At 47.1% G+C, this 27,499-nt stretch overlaps 1 protein-coding gene and 1 long non-coding RNA gene across 23 annotated transcripts in view; one reads left to right on the top strand and one right to left on the bottom strand.

Annotated features, from left to right (window-relative positions):
- The window catches only part of FBRSL1 (fibrosin like 1), a 422,126-nt gene that overhangs the window by 18,145 nt on the left and 376,482 nt on the right, over positions 1–27,499 (top strand). The window lies entirely within an intron of this gene.
- LOC146543162 (uncharacterized) lies at positions 18,638–24,699 on the bottom strand. Its single transcript, XR_014886938.1, has 2 exons — positions 23,602–24,699; positions 18,638–23,190 (listed from the first exon to the last, which is right to left on the bottom strand). It is a non-coding gene; the product is annotated as an uncharacterized LOC146543162 (long non-coding RNA).

Genomic DNA, 27,499 nt, shown 5'->3' with positions numbered 1-27,499 from the left:
TTCCTTTGCAGGAAGGAGCACTGAGTAGTAGATACACAGGCACATGTGAGTGAGCAGCGGAATGGGATTTGTATATTGCTGTGTTTTGAAAAAGGGTGATCTTTCACCTGATGAATTGCTCTCTCAAACTTGAATCTGGCAATCTCCCTAAATTGGACTTGGCTTTCTCTGGAAACGATAAAAGCAGCAAATTTCTAAAACCTTTTGCTAATGGATTACTGAGTGAAGATCAATAGAGATGCTGAGAGAGAAGCCAGACCTGGAAAAAGAACATAGAACGCAGGCTGCCTGATTAATTTGCTCTAGAGAATAAAAGCCTTCAGAGATGAGAACAGGGTATAAAACAAGCAGCTATAGACTTCTTATCTGCTGAGTAGAAAATGTTAATTTCTCAGGTCTGGTAAAGATTTCCAGCGTTGGTTTTGTAATGATGTGCTGTGTGTGATGTAAGGGAGAGCGTTCAGTGCCTGCCTGGCAAAGGAACCTCCATGCTGTGTGTTGGGTGAGTGCTGGCAGGGGACATGCTGGCTCCCAAGTTGGAGAACTCCCAAGTTCTCGTCTTCCAGTTAGGTCCATTGAACCTCTTGATTTCCTGTCTTTGCTTGTAAATGGCAGCAGCAAGCTTGCTTTCTTCTCTTACTTCAGATGTTTCAGTTTGTATTTAAAAAGAAAAAAAGCTATTTCCTCAGAAGAACTGGATAGTCATTTCTGCTCTCTGCAAGTCATGTTTAACACTTTTTATAGGGCATCCACCACACCTGGGATGGAACTTGTAGGCTAATGGCTTGGTCTTGAAGCTGAAGATGGATGGTGAGCAAGGGATCAAGTAGAAGCACATACTTGCTGCTCAGATGTTTTTAATTCAGTGGACTGCTGAGTCACTTCAGTCACTGAAGCAGTGATGGAGCACCTGGTGGGAAGGCAGGGCCAACCCAGGGGAGCTCAGGTGCAGGCAATGAACCTCAGTGATTGGAAGGGCTGGAGCCAGAATCCTCCCCTTCCCAGACCTCATTTAAGGGCTGGCAGTGGAGGTGAGGGTATCTTGCTGGAGAACCCTGCATGCCTCAGGCCTTCCAAAGGTAAGCAGCTTCTTTCCTTTATTTCTGTTCCCGTGGCTGTTGTGTTTGAGCAAACCCTTGCTTCCTGTAGGCTAGGACCGTGCTGCTCTGCTGTCACTTGCTGCATTTTGTGTTGTTATACCAAGCCAAGTGGCTTGTGTGTTTGTGGTGTTATTTCAGTTCTGTTGTGTTTTTTGTGATGGCTTATATTAGAGAAAAGTCAGTTTTCCAAGGAAATACGGCTTCCAAGGCTGTTTTCTTGCACACTCCTCAGACTGTTGCAGATGGGGCAGGAATTTTCCCAAATGGGTTTTGGCCAAGAGACTGTGTTTAACTGGTGTTAATGTCTTCTCTTTGCTCAGAAAAAAATGGAGCAGAAAGAGAGGAGACTTCATAATCAAGACTGTCCAGAACTTCCAGTTTATGTCCCAGTGGTACTTCTCCAGTAGCAAAGGTGCCTGGTAGACCCTATGTTTCCACTGAGAAGGAAAATGTTATCCTAAAATCTTGTTTGCATGTTTGTTCTCGAGCTTCTTAACATGCATGGTTTATTTTTAGAGAAAACAATGTCAGCCAGATTTGTACTAATTGTTGGCAACAGTATGTTAGTCCCTCAAATGCTGACAGGGAGACAATGTTTGGTGATTGCAGTCGTGCAAAGCTAAAAATGACTTTAATTAAACAATCATGAAACATACTTTGCAGTGAAGGAGCTGAACAGCAGGGTTTTTGGTTTGGAGTTTCATTTGTATGTTTTGGGGTTTTTGACTCAGCTGATTGCAGGTGTTGTGTGACAAATTGGATATACTTGTGTTCCGCCTTGAATCATTGCTGGTTTTGTAAAAGAACAAAACCAAAAGCTATCATCCTCCATAAAAGGAGTTGGTGAGAAGTTCCTCTCCTTTCTGCCACCCCTCATCCTGGCATTGTAGCAACTCTGTTTCAGCAGCGCTTACATTTTTTCTTTTGTTTTTAAATTTACTATAGTGGAGGTTTTTGTGGTGTTCTGGGGTTGCATTTTGACCGTGTTGTTTAACTGTTCTGAGGCCTCCGTTTATCCCCGCTGTCCCCTGTGGTGTGCGCCCCAGGGCTGGGGGTGAACTGCCTTCCTGCTGTGAGCTGGGCCTGCGGCTTCAGCAGTCCTCGTGTTATTTCCTTGCTTGTAGGAAGGAGAAAGCAAAACGTGGCATTGGGATTTCCTTACGAAGGAAAATCTGGGGACAGAGGTGCTTGGTGCCGGCTGCTTTGTGCAGCCCCTGGAGAGCAGCGGGTGGCTCTCTGCAGCCCTCAGCACAAGGCATGGCAGGTCAGGCTGGCTGCCCACAGGCTGCGGAGGCATTCGAGGGTGCAGTGCAGTATGTGTGCTGCTGAGCAGTACATCTGTGACATCAGGCTCTGCGGGCTGTGCTTGTGATGGCCTGGGGCTCCGGATCCTTGTGATGAGGAACCAGCGTCTGCGGCTCCTGCTGCGGCTGCACAGATGTGAGCAATGTGCCAGGCGTGCTGCACCAGGAAGGGATCCTGCCCGAGTGCCACCAGCTATTTGCTCTTTTGGTCAAGAATTAAAGAGTGCAGAGCGGTTCTTGCCCAAAGTGTTTGTTTTTCCTTTGTTTGCCAGGCTGACAAAAGATGACAAAGATTTAGTGTACTTCAATGGCTAGAAATGACACGCTGCTCCTCATCTGCACATCTGGGGTGGCTGAGCTCTCTGAATGATGGAACAGGCTGGTGGGAGTCTCTGGCTGCCCTGTCACTCAGCTGCTAGCTCACCTGGAGTGCAGCTCCCATGGGATTTTGCAGATTTTTGACTGCTGTTTTCACAAGCGAGAGGACAGCTTGGGGCATGAGGGCAGCGTGTGGAGTTAATAGCAGTCCAAAGGCAAAGGGAGGGAATGAGGAGATGCCTAAATGCAGCCTGAAGTGAGTTCTTTTCTTACAGAACTCTGAGAATGAATTGCTATTATCGGAGTACATCAAGGTGCAGGTTAATCATCCTTTTGAGATTTATTTTCTGCATCTCTGCTTTTTTCCTCCAATCAGAACAGTTTCAGTACTGATTTTTCTCTCCTCCTCTGTAGCGTGTGACCAGAGGAGCATCTTTAATGCTGTTGGCCTAGCTCATGAGGAGTGTGAGAAACGTTCAGCTGAGCCTGCTGGTAGTGCTGGGGAGCTGCCAGTGCTTTGCCCTGCCTTGAGGAGATGTGCTGAGCCTCCCGAGGCCCTGTGAGGAAGAGGAGCATTTGCGGTGTGAGGACACACGAGGGGAGGCTGTGCAGCCTCTGGAAGCACTCGCTTACTGGTTTGGAGGAGTGCTGTGGTGCTGTCTGCTTTATTGTCACGTTTCATTATAACTTCATAAGATAAGGAAGTTTGGAAGGAGAAGGGGAAAAAAATCCTGCACAAGAATGATAGATGTTTTCGAAAGTAATGTTAAATTTATCTTTAATTTTTCTTTAAATCTGTATATGCTTGTAGAAGGTGATACTTCTGACTCTAGGGAGGTTCTTGTTAGCAGCCCTGTGGTCCTTTTGATGGCAGTTGTAGTAAATTAATTATAACAAATACAGAATTATGGTTCTGTTGCACTTCCTCTGCCCTACTGGAATACAGCTGTGATTTGGCCCAACAAACCTGTTTAGTTTTGTTCTATGGGTTAATGAGGCATATGGGGATGGGTTTTTTCCAATTTTTTTTATTTTCCTTGAGAAATCAATTCTATATTTTTATGTGATGCCAGAGTAAGCAGAGCGAGGAGCCCAGCCGCTTGCCTCTGATTCCAGAGCTGCATCTTGTCTACCTTAAATCTCTAGCTGTTCTAAAACCAGTATGAATTAATTACAGAGGCTTCAAACCTTCCCTTCTTTGGCTCCTGCCTATAGTAGGGGCCACAGAAACGAGGACCTGGATAGAAATAAACGATGTTGCATTTCATCCTCTGGTTTGAAGATTTTTTTTCATCTGTAGCCTTTCAAGTGGCGTTGCCTATTGAAATGTGCCTATTGGAGCTGAATCAAGTGGCGGGGCTCCACCAGGCTCTGGAGTGCCTTGCAGTGACAGTGCAGGGGATGCTAGGTGTTTCAAAGAGATGAACAAATTAAAGAGCAAAGAGAACATATTAAAATAGCTCAGCTTTAAAGGGCCTTTGAATGTACTGCCCAGTGGCTGGGTCAGAGCCGCACTGTTTGGCCTGGCACAACTGCTCCTTCCCCTTTTGCTTGCTTGCATTGCAGAATAGAGGGGAAGGAAGACAGGGCATCTTATACAAGCAGGCTAGCCCTAAATCTTAAATGAGTTGGTTTGTTTTTGGGTTTCTTAATTGCTCTTTCAGCACCATTAGGTCACATATTTCATAATTCTTGCTGTGCTGCAGTGGTTATTAAATTATTTTGCTTGCAACACCTCAAAACACCTCTGTTCCAGTCCACGGCCACAGCATGCGCGTTTCTTCCAGAAGTTAATGTATTTGTGTAACATCTTTAGAGCATCGTCATCATGTTTAGCAGTTTGGTTTATTATTGGTATAAGCTGACATGTTTGTTTTTTATTAGCCCGTTTTGCCTCTGTCTCTGCTGGTATCTGTATGCGACTCCTGGCACAAGCAGCCGGAGGGAGGGGGTTCAGCAGAGCATATGAGCAGAGAAGGGGAGGAAGGGATGCAGGTGGGCTGCTGCCTGGCAGCCTGCACAGGAAGCGGGGCGATACTCTGTAATTTGCTGGGCTGGAGTCTCTGGAAGTGAGGAAGCGTGGCTGTTTGCATCCGTAGGCTGGGGGAGGTTTGAGGTTCTCCTCTGTCTGTGTGGATTGTGTAATAAATGAATTTAATTAAAAAACCAACCCCAACAGACCAAACGCTTGGTGTCTGAGTAAGGACAGCATCGGTATTTTTGCCCATGTTAAAATAGCTGCTGCCAAAGTTGTTTGCAAGCAGGTGATTCCTAAGGAAAAAGAGGGAAGCGCTGGTGGGACAGTGGCAGCACCTGTGGCAGTGAAGGCGCTTACGGGGCGATGATGTTGCTGTTGTGTACCTGCTTTAATCCTCTTATCCCTCCTCTGGTTGCTCCACACAAATGCTGAGAAGCCTGCTATGGCCTTCTTGGAACAAACAGCTTTTATGCTGATTGTGCACTGTGAGAAACTGCTCCAGTTCTGTGAGGCAGTGGGCAGAAGCAAAGTGAGGAACCCGCTTGGAGGAAGCAGAGCATATTCCAATTAGAAAACCCAAGCAAGCAGCCAGGAAAGCCGGCACTGTTTATTTTTGGCCAGAGCTGCTGAATGGAAGCTGCTTGTAACCAGTGTTGGTGGTGGCAGCACACAGCCAGGTCGGGTTACAGCGCTGATTCAGTGACCAGCAAATGGTTTTGCTTTTCCCTCTTTGCTCTTCTCCTTTTGCACAGGCTATTTGGAGAACTGCTCTCTTTCTCTCCGGCCCTTCCTCCTCTTCTTTGGGTGCTCTGTTCTTCCCTGGGTGTTGTGAACACTGGGGGAAGATGCCGGTATCGTGCAATCGCTTCCAGCAAACCCAGCAGCTCTGTAGCTGTTCCACATCAGGGAGGAGTCCAGGTGTGCCTCTTGTGTGGATCCTGGCTCTGAGAGCTGCTTGTATTTCAGAGCACTGCAACCTGCAGGAGGGCTGAGCTGGGGCCGGGGGCTTCTGAGTGGCTCTGCGTTGGGTGGCTGCTGAGCTCTGGGGCCGTCTGGGTGCAGGACGAGCAGGTGTGAAATTGCACACGTGTGGTTCTGAATAGATTGTGCGTTGTAATGCCAGGTAGAAATGAGCACTCTGGTGTGTAATACCATGTGGAAAGAGAAATAAGAGAGGTTTGGTTGTGGTTTTTTTTTTGTTTGTTTTTGTTTTTTTTTGGTTTAAGAAAAGAACTGGAGGGTTGCCTTGAAGGTAGAAAAGCCTCAGCAAGATGAGTGGGAGAAGAGCCCTTTGGCTTCCCTGCTCTGACAGCCCCTCTGTGGGCTGGGTGCCTCCTGCTTTCTGAGGGGCAGAAGTAAAGCAGGAAAGGTGAAAGCTTGCATCGCTGGCTGGAGCAGGAGGGGCAGCCTGGGGGAGCTCAGACTTCCTTCCTCACACCAGGGTGCTTTTTCTGCACTGGGGAACGTTTTTCCCACTTGTGCAGCTGGCCTGAATGTACTGGTTTGGGGCTTTGTGCAGTTGTCTGTGTGCTGGGAATTGCACAACCTTTTAGGAATTACAGCCCCAGACGTGTGCAGGTATTGCTGATGCCAGCTGTGTTTTCTCTGTGGGCATGGTCACGATGCTCAGGGAATTTCAACGTTTAATTTCCAAACACTGTTTTGAAATAAATGAACGCTCACAAATGACACAGTGGATATCAAACGTGGTGTAACTGTGTCTGTAGCAGTGGATCTCAAAGCGCCTAATGAACGAACTGTTACAGCTGTAATATGGGGAGAAACGTTCCATTTCTTCAGGAGCAGAGCTGCGAGTGTGGAATTGAAGCAGCAAAGAAAAATTCCCCTGCAGGCTTTGCTGAAATGTATTCAGCCCTCGGTCTGCTGTGTGATACTTTTTTGCTACGGCGTTGCAGTTTGTTACCAACAAGTTGGGAAGCTTTAAAGCCAGGTAACAAATACTTGCTAATTAGAGCTAATGGATAGCTTGTTGCAGCTGTAATCTTTTGATTTGCTTTAGTGGCTTTAAAAGGAAATCCAGATCTTGAAGCTGCTTTTTGTGTGGCTAAACTGCTGGAAAATTGGTCATCTTCTGGAAGGGAATGCCTGAGCTGCTTTCTCTCCTCTCTGCAAATCAGTGATTATATAAAAATTTTTCTACTTAGAGCTCCCTTCTTGAAAGGAGCTCAGAAATGAAGTACAGCATACGAGCCTCTGTAGAAGTGCAGACTTGAGCTGCATCATGTGGGGCTGAGAACCCTGCTGTGTTTTTCCTGCACCCGTCTTAGCTAGAAGCAACAAATTAGCTGCAGCTCAGTCATCCTGCAACATCTCTGGAAGTAACTGGAAATCATCTAATCGCTGGGCCAAAAAATAATAAAAAGCACGTATGTGTGACTCTCATGGAGGAAAACAGCTAAAGATTGGAAGGCTATTGTAGTCTTATCTCAGTGGGGAAAAAATTAAGGGTTTATTTGGCTCAAGTTATTCCCTTTGTCTGCCTAGCTGTGTCTGATGAGAATCAATAATGACTGTCTTGGTGCAGAACTGGCGCGTGATGAAATTCTCTCCATCCCTCCTTGGGCGCCTGCTTGCATTGCTGGGATGGCTGCTGCGTGTGTTGCAGCGCCGATGAAAGCCATTGGCTTTGACAAAACCCTGGAATGTGTCACTGACACTGGCATTTTAGAAACTGCAATCAGTGTCTTTGGGTTTTGAGGAACACAGCAGAGCCCAGGCTTGCAGTTGGCTGTAGTTTGCCTGCGTGCCCATGCTGTGCTGTTGGTGTGCTGGTGCTCCTGCTCTGCCCGCAGCCTCGCACCAGCAGAGCTTTGCTTTTGCTGCCAGGGATTGCTCTCAATCCATCTTTTACTGTGACTGTTAGAAAGATTTCAGTTTTCCATGGGGTACAGGAAGGGCTGTGTTTTCAGAAGCATTTGTGTAGCTCTGCTTTAGGTTGGTGCTGTGACAGGAATGTGCTTTTCTGCTAAAATTAGAACTCTGTCCTTTTTTGTGGTGCCCTATGAATAGTGGATGCTCTTGTGCTTCAAAATCAGCCTGAAAGTGGCAGTGGTCACATAGGTGTTTATAGAGTGAGCTGTTTAACGTGTGTTACTGATTTAATGTGCTCAGGTTGTAAACTCAGGGAAGGAAGGACAGAGAATCAACTAATATCCTGGTATGCTGCTGGTTTTTCCTTTCAGTGCTCATACTCAGGGCAGCTGCTCACTGTGTCGATCCACTTTGTTCAAACACATTGGCAGTGCCCCCCATAAGTGATGGGGCTGGTGGATAACTTCAGATTGTAAGTGCTTAAACAACTGCCCTTTAATACTGGAAAAATCCAGAGTGGTTCTCTCAAAAGGGAACGTGTGAAAGCTCTGGATGGAAATGGTTGGTGTCTGTTTCTGGAAAAAACTGTGTGGAGCTGTAAGCAGCTTCTTCCCGTCAGGGTGCCTGATGGGAGGAGGACGTGCCTTGCTCCATTGGTGCAAGGGAACCTGGGGTGTACCCCGCTATGCGCCTGCTTGTTTGCTTGAGAGACAAGTTGGGAATTTAAAGAGCAAGTGTTGCTGTCAATAAAAGCAGATGTGCTGCTTCCAGCTCAGTCCTGCAGAGACAACTCTGCCTGTTTACAGCTAAGGAAATGGGGAGTCCCATGGGATGCCAGTGGAAGGACTTGGAAACCTCCCACAGCTCTCTCCTGAATCGGGGCTGACGCCTTCATCTCTTTTTACCTTCCACTAATATCTTGTGAGCCAAAACAAAAAGAACAGTGCATGAAAACTGTGTGGCAGCACTTCTACTTGATTTCTTATTCACAGAGTCCTGGAGCAATTCCTAGATTTTCTGGTGAGCTGTTGAAATGACTCTGGTTTCCCTGCTGCTAATACGAACCTTGTTAGTGAGACAAAGCGAGAAGCGCCAATCTGCGTTACCCTGAGCCGGGGTGAAGCAGCACCGTGCTGTGCCCTGCTTGCTCGGCCTCCTGGCACGTGTGTGTTGTGCTGCAGCTTGCTTCTGCCCCTTCCAGCTGGGCAGGGTCAGGAGGGCTCTGTCCTGCCCATGACGCTGCCTGATGAGCTGCTGCACTTGCATGATATTTGGTTTATTTGTAAAAAAAAAAAAAAAAAAAAAAAAAAAAAAAAAAAAAAAAAAACGAACAAACGTGTCAATTGGCCATATATTGCATTTATCCTATGGAGAGGAATGAGCTGTGCTACAGTATTATGGCCTATAAATGAGCTGATATCACTTTTTTGTTCCCTTTGGTGAGCACTGCCCTCTCTTTGGAGCGGATGGGTGACTGCCACGTCCTGGTGAGGGCTGGTGCTGGCTACTGCTGAAAGCACTTCTGGGCATTTTGAAAATAGAATTAAGACCTTAAGAAATGGTGCAGTTTGTTGGCAGGAAATACCATGACGTATTTTATTTTCTGTGAGCACCTTACCTCATTCCTGCAGCAGACTCCAGTCGGTGAGCAGTGAACCCTAATGAACACGAGCTTTCTCCAGTTCCTTGCTTGCAGGGTTGCATGCCGTAACTGTAGAGACAGAGATGTCTGACAGCTGCTCAGGAGCAAAACACTAACTTGGTCATTGGGCATTAAATTCAAAACAGTTGTTGCACAGAAATACTGCTTTGTTTAGGCACTGCTCTGAGTCAGAAGTGGACTGACAGTGAACTTTTAGAGCGAAGTAGGAGCGGTCAATGTTAATTTGCAGGAGATAAAATAGATCTTCAACAACTCCTGGTTTCTTTTTTTTTGTTGTTGTTGGTGGTGGTGGTGTTTTGGGGTGGTGTCTTTTTTGGTGGAAGCATCACATTCTGGAGAATGAAGCAGGAGCATTAATACTTGAGGAGCTTCACTAGCTTTCTTTTAACTGGGCTGTTTATAAAAGACATCATACGAAACAAAAATAATGTGCTTTTGGAAACAAAGGGGGTTGAAGTAATGCAGAAGAGCACAGCAGTTATCTGAGCTGCAGTGAGCTGATGCCAGCTGTGCTGATGGAGATGGGGGACGGCTCATCTTGAGAGGAGCCTGTGGTCCATGCAGCTGAGTGGGCATTGGAGCCCTTACCTCCAGGAGAACAGAGGGCTGGACGTATTGAGGTAACTTGTCTGTCACTGCAAGTTGAACGTGATGCTGTCATTTCCTTGCCCAGCTATTGTGTAGGAGAATTTCCTGTGCAGCTAAAGGGGGCTTAGACTTCAAATAAATTTTTTCCAATTGCAGTATTTTTGCAGCAGGATATTATGGCAGAGGCTTAGTGAAGGAGGTTTGCCATGTGTGCGACTCTTTCAGACTCGCATTTGGAAGACTGAGGTGGAATGCACTAAAATGCATGTCGTAGCAAGGATTCTTTCTCTCCCCCTTGCCTTTGAACGTGCTGATGGCTGAGGAAATGACAGTCTGACTTGTCTGTAAGGTCAGTGGCTTCCAAGCACTTTCTGTTAAACCTCTGTTTCTAATATTTTCTGAGGTTCTTGAATTTGGTCCAATGCTCGTTTCCTAGTTTGTCAGGAAATTGTTTTGCTGCTTTATTGAATGAACTGCAAAATAATCCTAGGGAAGGGAAAAAGTCTTAAGGAGATTCTCAGCAGTGCTTTAGCTGCTGGTGCCAGGTAGGACTGCACAGATCAAAGGTATCCGTCTGGCTTTTTTATCCTTATTGCTTTCAGCAATGATATTAAATTGATTCTTGGGCAACTGGGAAATGCTAGGTTGAAGTAAATCAATAGATGCACAGCAGTCTCCCTCCATGGTACCAGCAGGACCCCGGCTGATCAAGGGGCAGCTTTAGGATCCATCAAACTCAACGAGTCGAACAGAGGAAAAACTGCTGTGAGGTTCTTTTTCCTCACACACTTGGTAGAAAGTTTATGAGCTGAGTTGATGACGTTGTGCTTAAACTTTCTAGTCAGCTTCTTTGGGTGCTGGGTTATGGCTGGCTAGATCTTCCACTTGTTGGCCTTCTGAGACGTGTGTCTGGACACAAGTTTGGCCTTCCACCTCTATGGCAAAGAATGACAAACAGCCCATGAGGAATTTTGCATTTCACATCGGCATTGATGACTTCAATGTACACTATTACGAAAACAATCTCTCTTAGTTATCCTGTCCTTTCGTGGGTCATGCTTGGTATTTACTTTATTATGTGTTCTCTGATAGTGTCCCACCCTCTTGCTGCATAACTTGTTTTCCTGGAGGCTGGACGTGCCTCTTGTTGAAAACATTGCCAAGCAAGAACTAAATAGCTGGCTTGAATTAACTGCTAGAAAATGTTTCTGCTCAATCTGTGTAGGAGGATAGAAAGGGAGAGGCTGTATCCTGACTGTGGAATAATGCAGAAATCATAAGATAAGTAACTTCCAGTAAGCAGTAAACTTTTTCACTAAGTTCTTACTAAAGAATGTGAAAAAATGACAAAATAATGGTGCACTTTGAGGAGTGACCTCCTTCTCTGCACTGGCCAGGCTTCTGCTGTGTCTGCCAAAGCCAAGCTTCATATAATAGATGCTTTCTTAAAATAAAGCTGTATTGAAAACCAGCGAGAGGCTTTAGTGATACTAAACCCCCACCCAGATATTAAGTGCTCAAAGGGGTTTTTGTATTGTTGTTTTTTTTTTTTTTTCCCCACTGATGCGGTAAAACTGTTGATGTGACTGGAGAGATTGGGGAATGGCTCAAAACTTGGTGAGTTCCAGGAAGAGCCATGGCTTGGGCATGCTGTGGCAGTGGTGGGTGCACAAACAATTGCTGCAGGGCCCTGTCTGTCCCTCCCTGCCCCTGGTTAAATTATGTCCATTTCTGGAACGTTGCCACAGCCCCAACATGTGCGCAGTAGGCTTTGCATGTTGGCACTGCTCTGGGTAACAGCTCGCTCCAGGCTTATCTCTATCCCCTCTAAGCAGGGAAGTGTCAGACCTTAATTCCCTCCGGGCTGTGTCATTGAACCGCAGCGTCTCGTTTTATCCCCTTATACAGAGACTTAAGGAAGATGCAGCAGTTGGGTGCTGTGGTGGTGCTGGGCCTGGGCGGCTCCTGGGAGATCTGCTCTGATCGCCAGCTCACCTGACCTGGGAGTCCTGGCTGCTGCCAGCCGCTGTGCAGTGACACTTTCCTGAGCTGGCTGGGACCTAGCTGTGCTGCTGTGACATCCTTGCACCCTTTTGTCAACCTGGGTGTCACGAATTTTAATTCAACCTCCAAGGAATGTTGGAGGAAGAATTTGGAAACATTTGTTCCACAGCCCAGGAGTTGTTTGGGGAGAAGGCAGGCTTGGTCACCCTCCAGCAGCGAGGACAGCAGCGGCCCCTGCAGCTCTGCTTCCCAGCTGGGACTGCCTATGGAAGGCAAGCTGCGTTGCAGGAGGGAGCTGGGCTGCTCTGGTTCTAGAGTGTGGCTAGGGAATAGGGCTTCCCCTTCTTAGGTGTGGTGGCTTGGGTATCTAGCTCCTATGGATCTGTTGCCATTGGCATTTCTATTCAGAATGAATGCCCCAGACTTCTTTGCTTGGCCCCTGTCACTGAGAAGAAGTGCATGTATCAATTCTTTTTGAATCCTGGAAATCCGGAGTATTAAGCTGAGAGCTGTATAGTTGAATCCTGTAGTGTGGAGAAGCTGTTGTGACTCTTATATTCCTTTGTTCCTGCTGCAGAAAACAGTTTGCTAGCTGAACACAAAAATGTTCTCTTCTCAGACTGAGAAGCTAGATTGGCACGGGTAAAAAATGGTAATTATAAGAAGGCCCTACCTGTTGAAGATCTGGCACGGTGCAAATTCCAGCTTGCTTAGCAAAGGGCATTGCAGTGGGAGAGGCTTTAAAGATCAAGTCTGGTTCCAGGTGCAAGATTTACCTCCTGGGCTTTGTCTGATCTGCCAAACGGTTACCAGCAGTGGATTTCCTTCCTGACTTGCCCTCTCTGGCTGTGTGTGGGTATGGAATGGTGCTGGCATGCAGCTGTCCCAGTATGGAAGGAAGCACTCCTCTTGGAAAGCTTCATGCAGCATTGGTGCAAGGCTGCTGTGTTGTCCTGGCCCTTCCCTCTTCTTTGGTGTTATCAGGAGGCTGCAAGAGAAAAGGAGGGCTGATATCTCTGGAGGCAGTGCCCAAAACCCAAGGGAAGGAGATGAGAGGCACACACAAATGTCACAGTTAAACACTTAATAGGATTTAGGGAGGGTTCTGTTTTTTTTTTTTCAGATGTATTCTGTTAATTTTTCTATGGTCCCTACAGAGCTGTGCCATTCTTAGTGAAACTAAAACCAATTAGGGCAGAAGTTCTGACTTAAACTTTGAGTTTCCAAGTTTAAAATGAGTTACGGATAGCTTTCAAGGTCAATATGTGGTTGCATGCTATGAAATTTAATTGATATTTTTCTTCCCTAAAGCATCGACATATTAGCAGGCAGCTCATCACTTGCTTAGAATTCCCTTGGACATCATTAGATTTAACCTGGGATGCTTTATTTCTGAAGGACTCTTATTCACATTTGAAACACTCTTTTTCCAGAAACAGGTGATAAATTCTGCTTAGCATTTCCAAAGTGAAGTATGCAGAATGAGAAACAGAGGAGGAAGAAGGATTTAAGTGTGGGAGCACACCTGTGTAATAATGAACAGAAATGTTTTAAAAGGAAAAAGATGGGTGAGCTGAAAATAAACCTTTTAAGTGAAAAACAAAGCAGAGCATTTAAATGCACAAATATTGCCATGTTAGAAGTAGTTTTATTTAAAATATCTTCCTTTAAAATAGGTGTTGTCGTTCTTGTGTTTTATAAATGGGTAAACTGTTGGGACTTGTCTGCCCCTTGTCCAGCTCTGAGAGCATTCCCAAATGCAAGGAGAACAAGGAGAGCTTGTCCTCGGAGGAGCGTGTTTGGGGGGATCGCTTAACCACATAAATGCAATATGCAAGAAGTGAGTGCTCGTGGTCTTCAGAGGTTTGGACTCCTTTCAAGTTGAGAACTGAGCATCTAAGCAAGGCATTCTGGATTATTGATCACCTTATTTTCAAGTCCAAGTTTTTTTCGTAGCTAATGAGATTTTTCCAGAGTGGACATACCTGAACAGTGCATTTAGTATAATAACATACAGTAACAGAAAAATTATCTGTGAGCTGAATGTTATGTGATTCCTATGCTGGACTCTGTCCTATTTATTCTTGGCAAGAGCTGGCGTACCATAAGGGAGCGGTGACGCTTCCAGAGATCTGTGGCACGTGACGTGTTTTTCTGCACCGAAGCACGAGGCGACGTGCCATGAGATGTCAGCTTCCCGTTTCATAAGCGAGGCTGTGCCGTCCAAGGGTGCCGGCAGTGCTGGGAGGCGGGCAGGTGGAGCTGCTCTCAGGAGCATCCTGAGCCCCCCAGCCCCCGCACGGCCGGGTTCTGCCTCTCATCGGAGCTCTGGCATTTACGTCACGAGTCGGGGCGAGCAGCACCCAGGCCTGAGAGCAGCCAGAAACAGCAGAGGCTTTTTATTTTCTTGCGTAGTCAAGCGAAAGGAACAATCTCTCTTTTATGTTGGTAGCCAGGATTAAATTATTCTTGGACTCATCATTAAATGAAGCATATGATTAAATGTTGAAACGAAGAGTATTATCTTTCATATCTTCCTTGGAATGAGGGGGGGGAAAACATATGGATGAGTCAGTTCCTGTATCCAAAACTGGAGGAGAAGGGAGCTGTGCTCAGACGCAGGATCCTGGGTCTGGTTCCCTGCACGCAGGAGGTGCGTGGCACAGAGCAGTGGTGTGCCTGGAATGGAGCATCGTGGTGCTCCAGGAACCTGAGCCGGTTCCCTGCAGGTGCTGAGAAGCTGAAGCCCCTAAGGACCCCATTTCCAATCACCGAGTTAAATGTGTACCTTGTGAAGCATGCTCCAAGCCTACCCTTGAGTGGGTAAATACAGAAATGTTTCCCTGCTGCGGCAGCTTGCTGAGATCCCAGTGAGCTCCGTGCTGTGCTGCATGGGATTGCCCTGAGGGCTGTGTCTCAAAGGTCTGTGGAGCAAAGGTGGCTGACCAGAAAGCAAAAAAAAGAAAGATACAAGAGAGAATGTTAACTTCATGCTGTGGGTGGCAGTTTGCTAAAGCAGTCTCTAAATCTTTGAGGGATTTTGATGTGAAGAACATGAATAATAAACTTCCAGAATTTTTGTTTTCTGGTGCTAGTGAGTGTACTTCTTCACTTTCAATCTGTGGTAAGGAAACTAAATTGGTGGAAGTGCACACGTGAGGGATGGGGTGTTTTGAGAGCATTAAGGCTACCATAAGAAATAGGATCCTGGAGGACAAGAGCACTTACTCTGGGCTTCCCAGTAAGTTAGTCCATAAGAGAGGTGGGCTCAGGAACACAGGCTGACAATGAAAAAAGGCTGCTTCTGGCTGCAAAGTGATGCTTTGGCAATTAGTGTGCCAACCAAGTGGCTAATTTATGAGACAGTGGTTACCCAGCAAACAAAAGGCAAGGAGGAACGTATTGGGTGGCCAGCTGTGCTCTGCTGCCAGTGCTTCCTGGAGGCAGTGGGCTCTCCATCCTGCAAAGTTCCTGTATTTGTTGCTGAGATAAAGTTATTAAAGCAGAATAACCTTTGAAAGTAGAACTTTTCAATTGATTTCGTGGATGTGTTCATAGTGCTGGAGTAGTTTGCCTTATGCAGTTACCGACTTTCTTTACATGTTCAAAAGCTAAGAATTTGAAAAGACAGAGGAAATCTGCAAATCAGAAGTAAAAGGGGAAGGAAGCCCTCATCTTGGTACTGTGTGCTGCCAAGCAGCCCTGTCACAGACCTGTTGCTGCTGTCAGGTGTTTGGCTCCTGACTCCTAGTGCTTGGGGTCTGAGCGGAGAGTGGGAAACTCAGTCTTGTTCCTGAAAGTCAGAGAAGCCAAGGACTCCTGAATCCTTCCATAGCAAAGCTCATAGCCCAAAGGTTTGCTGCTTAGGAGCATCCTCAGCATTTCTTTGTGCTGATCACAGAGGTGTGAGTGGGGCTGTGTGACAGACCCTGTTGGGGAGCTCACCTCCTGTCCCTTCTCCTCCTTTGCTCTCCACTGCCTTTCTGCAACCTCCATACCCGTGCTCCTCCCGGAGGCAGTTAGCAGGAGCTCCCTGAGCCGTCACTGGGATGATGTCAGGAATGACTGAGACTCAATTGCAAGGAGTGCACGAGTTGGTAGCACAGCAATGTGTGTGCATTGCAAGGCTTCATTTTGTAGCTCTGCTGTATTGAAACACATGGCTGCTTTTTGCACAGTGGATGCATTGCTGTTGTCTGCCTGGTAAACCCTCTCATACGGCTATTAAAAGTATTTGCTTTATTGCTGCATCGGCAGTGCTATTAATAGCTTAACTTGGTAGGAATGAGTGGAAGTTGGTGCACAAGTACAGGCCCTACACAGGCTCCATTTTGTTATTTTTATTAGTGACAGATGTATTTTGTTGGCATGCTATCCCGCACAGCTGAATTGCATCGAACTACTCGTGCTCTTGGAACTGTGCTTTTAAAATAAAAAAAAAAGTTCAGGCTAGAGCTGAGCTTTAAGTTGAGCCTGCTGGGTTGTTTGTGTAATTACTTAGGAGTTTATCGCGGACTTGCTGAACAGTGTTTGTAAATCAGATTTCAATAAAGTTTGCAGTGTCAATAAACCTGGGGAATGACTTGGCAGTCGGCTCTTGAACCACTCACGGGCAAAGTACAGTGACAGCAGTATCACGGAGCCGTGGGTGCCGGCGTGCCCGGCTCCCTGACAGCCTGCAGCCTGGGCCGTCCCCTGCCATCTTGGTTCACATCTTCAAACGAGCCAGCCCGCTGCGTGCTGATAGCATTGATTCCAAATTGGCAACTAATGAAGCGGATCAAATACACCGGGGATGCGGCAGTTCTTCCAGAAATTAAAGCTTTTATTGTAGAAGTGTGGAAATGGGAGACTATTAATTTCGTTCTCTTGACAGTTGTTATTAAATCCGGCTTAGCTCACGTGGTATTGGTTCTTTTTGATTCTGATATTTCAGCGCACTGGAGAGCGGTGTGAGAAAGCTCAGTCGCTCCAGAAGTCGCTGACAGATCAGACTGCTTCGTAATGGGAGGAGCTGGGGTTGTTTCTGATATTACAGTGTCCAAGCAGAATGGCCTTGCTTGCATGCTAACGCTATTACTAAGTGGAAAACGGTGTGAAAAGGAAATCTCTTATCCAAGTCGACATGGGGGATTTCCTAAGCACAAGTAAGTGTGAGTAAGGAAGCCGTGAAGGGGAGGGCTGGCCGATGGGATCCTTCTGCTCCTGGTACTGTTCAGAGAAGGCCTCCCAAGATGCTCACAGCAAAAAGTGTGATGGATTTTATTTCAAACCTATGCATCATTTAACTTCGTTGCTCAACTGAAAATCCACACAGTACTAAATCAACCTAAACTCATTTTTTTTTCCTGTTTCTGCATTGCTGGTTTGATCCCTAGATATAGAAGATCAGCAGAAATCCCCCACCATTTAAAAGGATTAGAACTGGCTGGTGAGGTTTTGGCAGTGGAATTAACTTGTGGGAGCTATTCTGCAGCACTAATGCCCGGGTCAGGCACGTGGATGGGCTGCGTGTGTCTGCACTGAGCAGAAAGTGAGATGCAGTTCTTCAGTGTCTGCAGCCTTGCTGCTGGATGTATGGCTGCCCCTTTCTTTCCAACCCTAATTCCCATCTGTTCTGCTGCTCAGCCCTCTGTGTGAAACCTGCTTGTCTCACGGTTGTGGTTAATGACTTCCCCAAGCGTGGTTGTCTACATTCTCCTTTCTTCCGGCACCCACGCACAAACTGGAAGGCGGAGGGGTCTGGCAGCCTTGTGACAGCAGCTTTGCACTTAGCTGCATTGCCTGCCACTGCTCTCGTATTTGCAAAACTTTCCTGCATTTCTTGGAGTGATAACAGGGTGCTTATCTAAGTGGTGTAGCAACGTGGGAGGTAAGGGTTTACCTGGCCAAGGTGAGGATGGCTGCTGCTAGCAAGGGAGGTGGAGGTGCTGGGTGCAGGGAGAAGAATGCTCCGTGCTTCTTTGCTCTTCCGAAGCACTGCTTTCCTCTTCTCATGCTGCAGAAGGGAGGATCAAAGTTCGGCTTCCAAAACTGAGGAATCAGACTACTTCCTTCATCTCTGCAAGCACGCTGGGTAAGCCAGCAGAACTTTACCTTGGTGCTCCTTATCTGTTTATGTTTGAGCCTTAAATTATTTTGTTAGAAATGGAAATGAGCCTTCTGGTTTTGCTCTATTTCCTATGACGTTATCTTTTTGTTCTCGGTTAGCATTCACTGTGACTTTTTTGGTACCTTCAGTGGGCCTGACCATTCCGTTGTGTTAATCCCAGCTATTTTTGGCACCAGTATTAAGAGAGGATGTTTAAGGAGAGCATCAGTCAAATTGCCTTCAGGCAACCTTTGTCCTCCTGTGACTGACCGACTCTAATCTTTGCTCCACGGAGCCCTGTGGCCATTGCGGTGGGCGATGGCTGTGTTTGTCCTGCAGCAGCTTTATCTGTAGCATTTGTGCTGTGAGGCAGTGAGGCTGCTGCTGACGAGTTCTTTGCAATACCAGGCAAAGCGTTGTTGGTGATACCCCTTCCAAGGAGGCAGCCTTCAGCCAGGAGATGTTCTCCCTTTGGAGGGCTTTAATGAGCCCAGGTTGGGACCCTGGATCCACCCTGTGGTCACATGGGAAGCACAGGTGAATTGCTTGCACCTGGGCTCCTCCCTCCATCCTCCTTCACCAGGTGCTCAGTCATCGGTTCAGGCTGTGACATAACAGTTCCCTACAACTAGATATTACAGATATGAGACCTGGGCAAAAAGCAAGCAACTTGCCTGAGGTCAGATAAACCACGTGTGACAGTTACTGGTGTCTCTGTGATCTTTGCTTGCCAGGCTGCTCAGAATTTCTCAGAAGCTGTTTGCTTTTTTTTTTTTTTTCCTACCTTTTTACAGCACATAGCAGTGTGATTTTGATTTAAGCCTTGAGCCTTTGATTTAAGCATGCGGGAGCTGCTGCAACGCGGTAATTGTGAGCCCTTGGAGTCTCTCGGCATGTAACGATCATCATTCGGACAGAAGCAGTGAAAGGATTGCAAATACTCTTAATTCCCGTTCTTGTGCTGTCTGCTGGCTTGTTAATAAATTCTCAAAGCTTATATGATTAAAAACTTGAGAACCTGGTGCGCTCTGTGCTCTAATTACATGTGGTGGAAACTCAAAGCTCCTTTTGAAGGGCTGTGAAAATTGGAAGGTGGCTTTGGGGATTGGGTCCTGGCAGCAGAGGAGGAGTGTTGTCACCCTGTCACATCAGATGGGTTCTGATGCAGGGGCAGGACACGATTGTTCTCTACTCCTGATTTACTGCAAGTAGCAAACACAATTTGAGGCTGGCGCACAAGCTCCTGGCTGTGAAGAGCTGTGCTGAGCACATCTGATAAACTGTGGCTTCTCGGGCATTAAACAGGGCTCAGTAGCACTGGCTGCATTGTCTCCATATACCTGCAGCCTGGGGAAAGGCTCTCCTTTCAGGATCAGTTTGTTTCAGATCCCAAAGGGCAGCAGCTGTGGCAGGAGGGTGGCTCTGGGTGCACAAGCACAGGTTTCCCTTGGAGCACAAGTTGTGCTGAAGGGAATGTGAGAGTTAGGCTTGTGCTTGTCCTTGCCCTGGATCCCAGGGAACCAGAAGAGTACCCTGCACTGCTGGAAGCTTGCTTTTATTGAAGAGTAATCGGTGGTGGATATGCGAGCATAATTTACTGGGTATCAGAATGTGTCTTTAAACACAGCACTGAATTAAAAAAGAAAAACTGCTTTGCATGGTTTTATTGTTTCTTTATGAAATACAGCTGTTGGATTTGTGTTTTCCCTTGTTAGATTCACTGTCCCCCAGCCATTCATCATTACAGCTCTCCGGAGTCATGATTGCTCCCCAGCTCTAGTATTAAAAACTCATAAGAAGAGTCTGGTTGGGATTTTCCAAGCACGCGCGGTATCTCAGCATCACAGCTCTCATTAATTTTTGTGACATTCAGGGTTCAGATCCCACGGACGGCCTTTTGGAAAGATTTGGTTTCCACGAACAAAAAAGCAGTGAGGGATTTTTATGCCTCTAAACTTTTTTTTTTTTTTTTTTTTGAAGCGCATAGCAGCAAGCAGTTGTGTCCTTCTGTTAGGCCACTTGTGGAAGCTCTCCTCCTGCATGTAAGGCAGCGTGTGTTGGGGCTGGGAGCATGCGGAGTGCTGGGATGAAAGCTGCATCTCTGTAGGTACATATTTAGAACTCAGATATTACTGCAAGTTGAAACAACTTTGGCTGTATGTGCAAATTACTTGGCAAAAGTGTTGATTTCCTTGTTAAACGTTGTAGCAGGAAGGGCCTTTGATCCCAACAGCCTGTTGGGAGCCCTTCCTAATTGTTATCAAACTATCCTGTAGCTTTAAACAGATAAGGCTTAATTAGGTAAAGTGGTGTTGTGTTTTTTAAAAATGGAGTGCCCTCTCAATGCTAGGCACCTGTGTTTGTGCTCTTTCAGCTGTGGTGGGGAGACGATGGAGCCCTCCTTGCCTGGAGGTGGCAGGCAGCATTCTCAGCTCTCGTCCTCACTACGTGCACCAGTGCTAATGGGAAAGTCTTTGTTTTGCAATCTTTGTGCTGTGAAAAAGAAGGAAAAATCACATTGGTCTTGAGTAAGGTCTGACTTGCCTTGACACCGAATCTTCTCCCCATTGAAAGACACGGCTGACTGGAGTCTCATTTGCTGCTGTTACCTGAGGCTATTAGTGAGGCCTCCACAGAGGAGGAGGAAGGAGAAAGAGAGCTTGGAAACGCAATATTCTTCTGTCTCCTTCACCCATCTGCTTCCAATGGGAAAACTGAAGCATTAAAGATTTGATTCAACACCTGTTAGGTTACTCAAGGAAACACAAAGACTTTACCAGATGTTTAAGAAGAAACATATGGCAGGCGGGGAAGGAGAGCCTCTGCCAATTTGTCTGTTTAATCAATCAAACTTGTAACAATCGATGCTATTGTCCATGCCCTTGATAAATAGTTGCTCATGTGAAATACTGCTGGATGCAGTGCAGAACTTCACTAATTGCCCCTCGCAGTGGGCAGAACGGAGGAGGTAAGAGGTCCTGCTTTCTTCCCTTGCTTGGTACCTTGTACCTCTGTACCTTGATGGTACAGAGCTGTTGGATTTTTTCCTTCCATTTTTAAGCCCCAAACAAAAAAATCAATTCTGGTAATAGATGGAAGCAGGACTCATAACCACCTGCATGGCTTTTAGAGGCCATTTGAAATTAAGTTTCAGTGGGTATCAGGGAAGGTAAAGAGAATAGGATTTTGTTTCTTAAGGTACTTTATGAAGTCGCTGAAATCAGAAACTTGGGTTCCTTGCTGCTTTTTATGTGAAAACCAGACTGTAACAATGCCAGGATTGCTGTCACCACAGCCTCCCACCCTCTGCAGATGTCTTACGAATATCGTTCCTGTAACTCCAGAGCAGCACCTGCAGCAGCCTGATATGGGAGGGAGAACGGTGCTTTTAGGTAGTTTCCTGAAGAAATGCTCAACTCTGACCCCTCTCAAAGCTGCTTTTTGGCCACGCACCATCGGGGATCCAACCCTGAGCGTTGCACTTGTGTCCTTCGGGCTTCAGCCACCAGCGAATGAGCAAGTCATACAAGCGTGGAGCACGTTAGGATCAGCAGGTTGTCATTAGAGGCAGGGCACAGTTCAGCTCCTGACGCTGTTGCACAGTAGTGCGCCTTCTGTCGCATCGTAATGATTGATCACAGCCTTGCACCCAGTGTTACCGGGCAGCACGCGTTTGCTTAACAGTCAGTAACTGCTGTACAGACTCAGCTGGCTTAATCCCTGGTGACTGTTTTCTAATGCTATCGGTGCTGAACAATGGGATATCATGACAGCTTGTGATTGATGCTTTTTTTTCCTTTCCCCCACCTTGTGTCAAAGAATTGGGGTTTTCCCTGTGTGAGATACTGACTTAGTTCCCTTTTACTCTCAGCAGCTGAGCACTGCGTTGGTTGCTGCCATTATCTAACAACTTCTAATTCTTCTCTGATTCAGGATTTGACCAAGTACCAAATCAGGGTATTTCCTTTCTGTCAGTTCTCTGTTTGCTTGTCAGTTGGTCAGTGGTTAGGCACTGGGGCAGGTGCTGGAGGAGGATGAAGGCCCCTTTCTCTGAAGCCCCCACTAGCATCCTCAGGTAACAGCGCTGCAGTCTCTTCTGCATTAAAGTGGAGGCGGAACCAGGATTATTCTGATAGGAAACAACAGTGGTTGTCACAGTGAGTGCACAGTTTGTAAAAGAGCAGTCAGGGTTTGTCTTCACCTCTGTTATGTGAACAGGATAGGAGAGTTTTTTCCCCATAGATGCGTGAGTGCAGTGATTTGAAATGCACCCAAGTTGGCTAAGGCCTACTTCTCTTAATTCCTACCTTTTTGCCAGTGTCATACGAAGCATTACAGAAAAACCTGGTTAGACCTGGACCGGCGTGACTTCAGCTGTCAAACCCTTTGTCAACACAACGGCTATCGCTAAGTGAAGCATATGCTGATCCTGGTCTGAATATGTTTTTCTTCCATTTCCTGACACCGTGTTAATTAAAACATCCTTTTACTGGAGGAACTGTTGGTGGTGAGCATCCCACTGGGCTTCTCCTTGCTGACCTCCCTCGTTATAGTCTTGAATTTCTTCGGAAAAGACAATTCTTCCATTTCTGATATTTCCAGACACCTCTTTTCTTGCTACTCCGTTCCTTACGACTGCTGAAGTAATGGCTTTGTTTGCCCTATGGGCTGAATTACTGTTCTCTAGACATTTTACTCGTTCTTTTTTTCTGCAGCCTTTCTGGATGTCTGAAGTAGGCTTTCCTGCTTTAATCCAGATAGCTGGGATTTGCTTATATATCAAATGCAAATCTCTTTGCATCCGTAATCCTTCCCCATAAACTGTTGTTGACTTTTCTGTGGGATTTTTTATTTTATGCCCTATCTCAATGGGTACATATGTTCCGAGGTTTGTGGTTTTGAAAAGTGCATCCCGAGTGAGTTATGAGACAGATCTGTGCTAATATGGCTTGACAGCTCACTGCAGTGTTTGGAGGAGGATTGTGCTGAAATGCAGCTTCTATCCTGTCTGAGCTCTTGTATTTTTCTTGAGATAGGAGGAGGAGAAGTTTGTCTGCGCTCTGAAGACGTTTTTGTTTGCTCACCAGACTGAGAGCCAGCACACGCACTGTTCTGGGGTCATACGTTCTGTGCTTGTTGAAGAAACAGTGAGGTGTCTGTGGTGCTTGAAGGTATGGTGAGGGTGGGGGCAGTGCTGGGGCTGCTGGGTGAAGCACGGGTACCTGGGGTTGGGTTCGACAAGGGCCAGCCCCATCTGAGCCTCTTGTGAAGGTGTGCTGTGACTTGCTTGCCTCATGGTCTGTATTAAGTTACTGTTAAAGGGAAAAAGAAGGAAAGCTGTTCTTGATTCTGGCTTGTTTTCGAAATAGGTATAGCAGTATGGAGCAGATTTATCAGCGGTGTAGAGCGTCATGTTTGGTAGGAAAGAAATGAAAGAACGAATGGTAGGAACGAAAAAGAAAGAAAACAAGTCAACTTATTTTCATCTTAACTAGAATATGCCTAATTAAAAGAAAACAACAAACAAGCAAGGATCTAGGCTGTAACAGCTAGATGTGCTTTAATCACAGCACAGTTCTTTCATGCTGTTGTTTTCTATCACAAGGGTAGTGCTGAGAAGCAGGTAGTGACTAATAAGTTGTGAATACACTTGCAAATGGTTTGGGGTTAGTGCAAGGTGAAAACATGAAGCAATTACCCAAGATGTATTACGTGCTGCCTACCTTTTAAGGAGGCCGTTACCGTATTTAACAGCTGGTTTTCACTGCACGTTGTTGGACGATTTCTTTGCGGTGAGGACAGCAGAAGGGCAGCAGTGGTGTCCGTGGGCTGTTGTTGCTCAGCGCTGACACAGAGATGTGGGCTTTGTGCATCTCCCCCCAGCACGGGGCACTCTGTGCATCTCAGGCAGTGTGATGGCAGGGAGCCCACCGGGATCTCCGCTTGGATGGCAGGGATTCATCAGAAATGGCACAAAAGGCTTTTGCTGGCAGCGTCGTTCAAAGCTAACCCCGAACACGAAGATTTTGCAGCCTAGCGATGTGCTCGGGGCCAGCCGGCAGTGTTTATTCCATCTCCTTGGTGAGGAGCTCGGATGACGTTGTTGCTAATTCCTTCTCTGGAAGTGTGGCTCTTCTGCATATTTATCGGTGTGTGCGGGAGCTGCTCCGCTCCGCCGGGGCGCTGCAGTGAGCGGGCTGTCAGTTTGAGAGGCAGACAATTGAATCACGGCACTAAAACATGCCACTCCAAAGCTGTTTAAATCATCCTAATGCGAGTTAGGAATTTATTACAATACGCATTACCTCAGGGGACAGAGAGGGAAGGGAGATCTGAAGGGGCTGTTTGTAAACATGTGAAACAATAAGCGTTTCCTGCGTCGCCGCCGTGACAGGGCTGTCTTGCTGAAATGCAGCGTGGTACGTACGTGGGGAGCAGCTCACCTGGGGCCGGCTGGCTCTCAGTGCTAGCAAAATAAAAATTATTAAAAAACCTGCTGCCAAAAAACAGATCCAGCAACAAAGCCAGGAGCGCTCTGCTGGGGACGCTGTGCCTGTGGGCTGCGTGGTGCTGGGCTCGGAGTGCTGCCTCCTTACCTGCCCAGCTCCACAGAGATGGCCACTGCTCATCACCATCAGCCCGGCTCTGGGGGTCTGTTTCTGCTCCGTGAGCCGCTTGGCGCTCTGTGGATCTGGTGCTGGTTTGGGTGAGCATTGTAAACCCGGCGAGCCCCTCTCGCTGTGCCTCCAGGACGAGGGGAAGCTGACGCTGAAGGTGTCTGAATGTGGAACAGTGCATCTTTCTTCCGGGCTTTGGCTCTCCTCCTGCTGGGTGTGCACACCTTGCAACCTGGGTAGCAGTGGGCGTGTAAAGCAGAGCAAGTTTTGCTCAGATTTCCTGACAGACGTCAATAGGGCTTTTGCTGGCCCTGATTACTTCCCTGTTTAAAAGGGACTTTTGATGCCAGGAGAGCAGCTTTGGCCATGTGCCCTGATGCTCTGTACCACACAGGTGGCAGAGCCCCTGTTGCAGCTCCTGCCCTGAGCACAGGGGCCAGGTCTCTGGCTGGACAGTGTGCTGTTTGCCATGTGGCTGCTGGAGGTGTGTTGTGTTGTTGTGTCTGTGCTTCGGGCAGGCTGCCTCCAAATCGGAGACTGGAAGGCTGCAGACTCCCCAGTGCTTCCTGAAGGCTTTTCTTTTTCCCCCTCCCCTCGTGGGGAGCAGCACAAAGCATCCTGCAGGGTGCTCAACATCTCCCCAAACGAGGCTCCTGCAGATAAGCAGTGCTTGTTTGGGGGGTTTTCTCCAGCTTTGAGCAGCAGTGCTGACGCTCAGTGTCTGACAGCTTCAGCCCTGACTTCCCATGTGCTGGGCAGTGTCCCGTGGAGCCATTGGGATCCACAAGTGAGCAGTCCTCTATGAGATGCGAGGGCAGACGCTCCCTCATGATGCTCTGCTCCTCAGCATTCTTCAGTGTGGGTGAGGCAGCTTGCATGGTCTGAGAATAAGCATGCTTTGGGAGGGCTGGTGCTGATGTATAAAGTGGAGAACCTCAACCTGGTGCAGGGTGTGCTGCCAGCATGCTGGCTGTCCTTAAAGGACTTCTGGATATACTGCACCACAAGACTGCAGCAATTTGGCTGCAAGCTATATTTAGCCTATTTATTCTTTGTTGGTGTATAATGTGCAGTTCAGTGGAAAACTTGGTCTCTCCAAAAAGGAGATTTGAACTGGAGTCAAGACAGGGAAAACACCATCTGTCTAGAGAACATTTTTTCTTAAGTGATTTGAAGGGGAAGGCTGCATGTGAAATAGATGTACACAGTGCTTGTTTTGCTGCTTGTTTTTTTTTGTTTTTTTTTTTTAACATTTTTTGTCATCAGAGTTCTTCCTTCCTTTAGTTCTGTTATTGTTACACTCCTTTGAAAATAGAGAGAAATGCACTTTGTAGTTCAGCTTGTTGGATGAACTCTGTAGGAGTGCCTGTGCTGTGCCAGCACTCTGCAACAGCCTCAGGAATTACCTCTGGGAAGCTCTGCACTGGAGATGTCCTCCCTGGGATGTGATGCGATGGAGCCCAAGTGCTCAGCCTGCAGCCTTCACGTTGGTCCCTCCTTTTGCCCAAGCAGATCTTGTAGTGACCTTAGGGATGCAAAGAGGGAGTGTGCTGTAGGAGGTTGGATGCAGGGCTATTGGAGGAAGGGCTGCGTGAGCTGGGTGAGGAAAGCTGGGAGGGATGTGGTGCATGCTGAAGGGGAAGACTTACGTTCTTGTAGCTTTGCTGTGCTCGTACCATGCACTGCAGGGTGGTGTGGGTACCTGAAAGAACCACTGCAAAACAAGTGCACAGATAAATTCTGAGTGCACCATACATAGAATGAAATCCCATCCGTTCCGTATGAATTTCAGCAGGCTGGGCAAAGAGTCGTTACGCAGATAACATTTTCTTAGATAATATTTTCTTAGTTTCAATAATGTTAAATATGAAATATTGCTTTTTATGGCCAGGCGCTATCTTCTTATTCTGTTTCTTGGGTGTCTGTTCATCTGTCTCCATAATTATATTTTACTTCCTGGAATTATGCAATCCATCACTGTCAGGAAGGGCAGGGCGGCTGAGGGCTGCTCTGAACTCATCTGACAACTGCAATGCATTTCTAGCTGTTGAAATTGTATCCTTATTAAAAGTGAGACATTTCTTCTCCCTACACCTCCCCAGCTTAAATATTTTAAAAAAGACACCTGATAAAATGGAAACCTCTGTACACTCTGTCCTGCAGCTGCCGTGCTGTCTGATAGGAGCAGCCCGCAGAGCTGCGTGCTGCAGGCAGTGCTGTGGGTCCTTCCTCCTGCTCCTGGCGTGCTGCCCCATCAGCAGATGAAACCTGTGCTGGATGCAACTGGGGCTGCATTCCACCTGGTTCCACTTCAGCACTGCCAACACTTTGCTGTGACTTTTTTTTTCCTCCGTGAAGGAGTCCAAGAGAAATGGTTCTGTGCTGGGTAAGACCTTAACCACAGGGCTGGTGCTGGTAGCTGCAGCCTGTTAGGCAGATGGAATTTCTCTTGGCAGTTTGGAGCCCAGGTGAGCTGGTTACTGTTGGTTTTGGAGGCGTGGGGGGTTGTGTCTGCTGCTTCCTTCCATTGCAGAGCTTCATTGCTGCCTGCCTTCGTACCTCCCCCAGCGGTTGGACGAGGAGTGAATGCAGTTGGTAGAGAAATTAGACAATTAATTCCGCAAGATGTTTTTAGCGATACTTCAAGATGTCAATTTGATAGGAAGTACTGGTTAGAGGAGGAAACCATCTGATGGCTTCAGATTGAGCAATTAACTACTTAACAGCTGGAAAAAAGATTGCGAGCCATGCGATTCTTCTCACCAGCAGCACTTAGCTGTTGTACCACAGTTGTAAAGTGCTCTGAGCAGGAGATCGGTATCTTGCTCATTTTGCACATAAGCAAACAGAAGGACGGAGGGGAGCGAATAGACTCGAGCAGCAGGTCAGCAGCACGGCCAGAAGGAAGAGTCATGGTCGCCTACCTCCCCCCCCCCCCCCCCCCCCCCGAGCACAGGCAGTGATGTTCCCCCCAAGGTTATTTCCTCTGCCAGCACCGATGAGG

The sequence above is a fragment of the Meleagris gallopavo genome, chromosome 17 (assembly GCF_905368555.1).
Source record: "Meleagris gallopavo chromosome 17, MGAL_WU_HG_1.1, whole genome shotgun sequence".
Classification (NCBI taxonomy): Eukaryota; Metazoa; Chordata; class Aves; order Galliformes; family Phasianidae; genus Meleagris; species Meleagris gallopavo.
The sequence above is the reverse complement of the archived record's forward strand: the minus strand, read 5'-3'. Positions and strand labels throughout refer to the sequence as shown.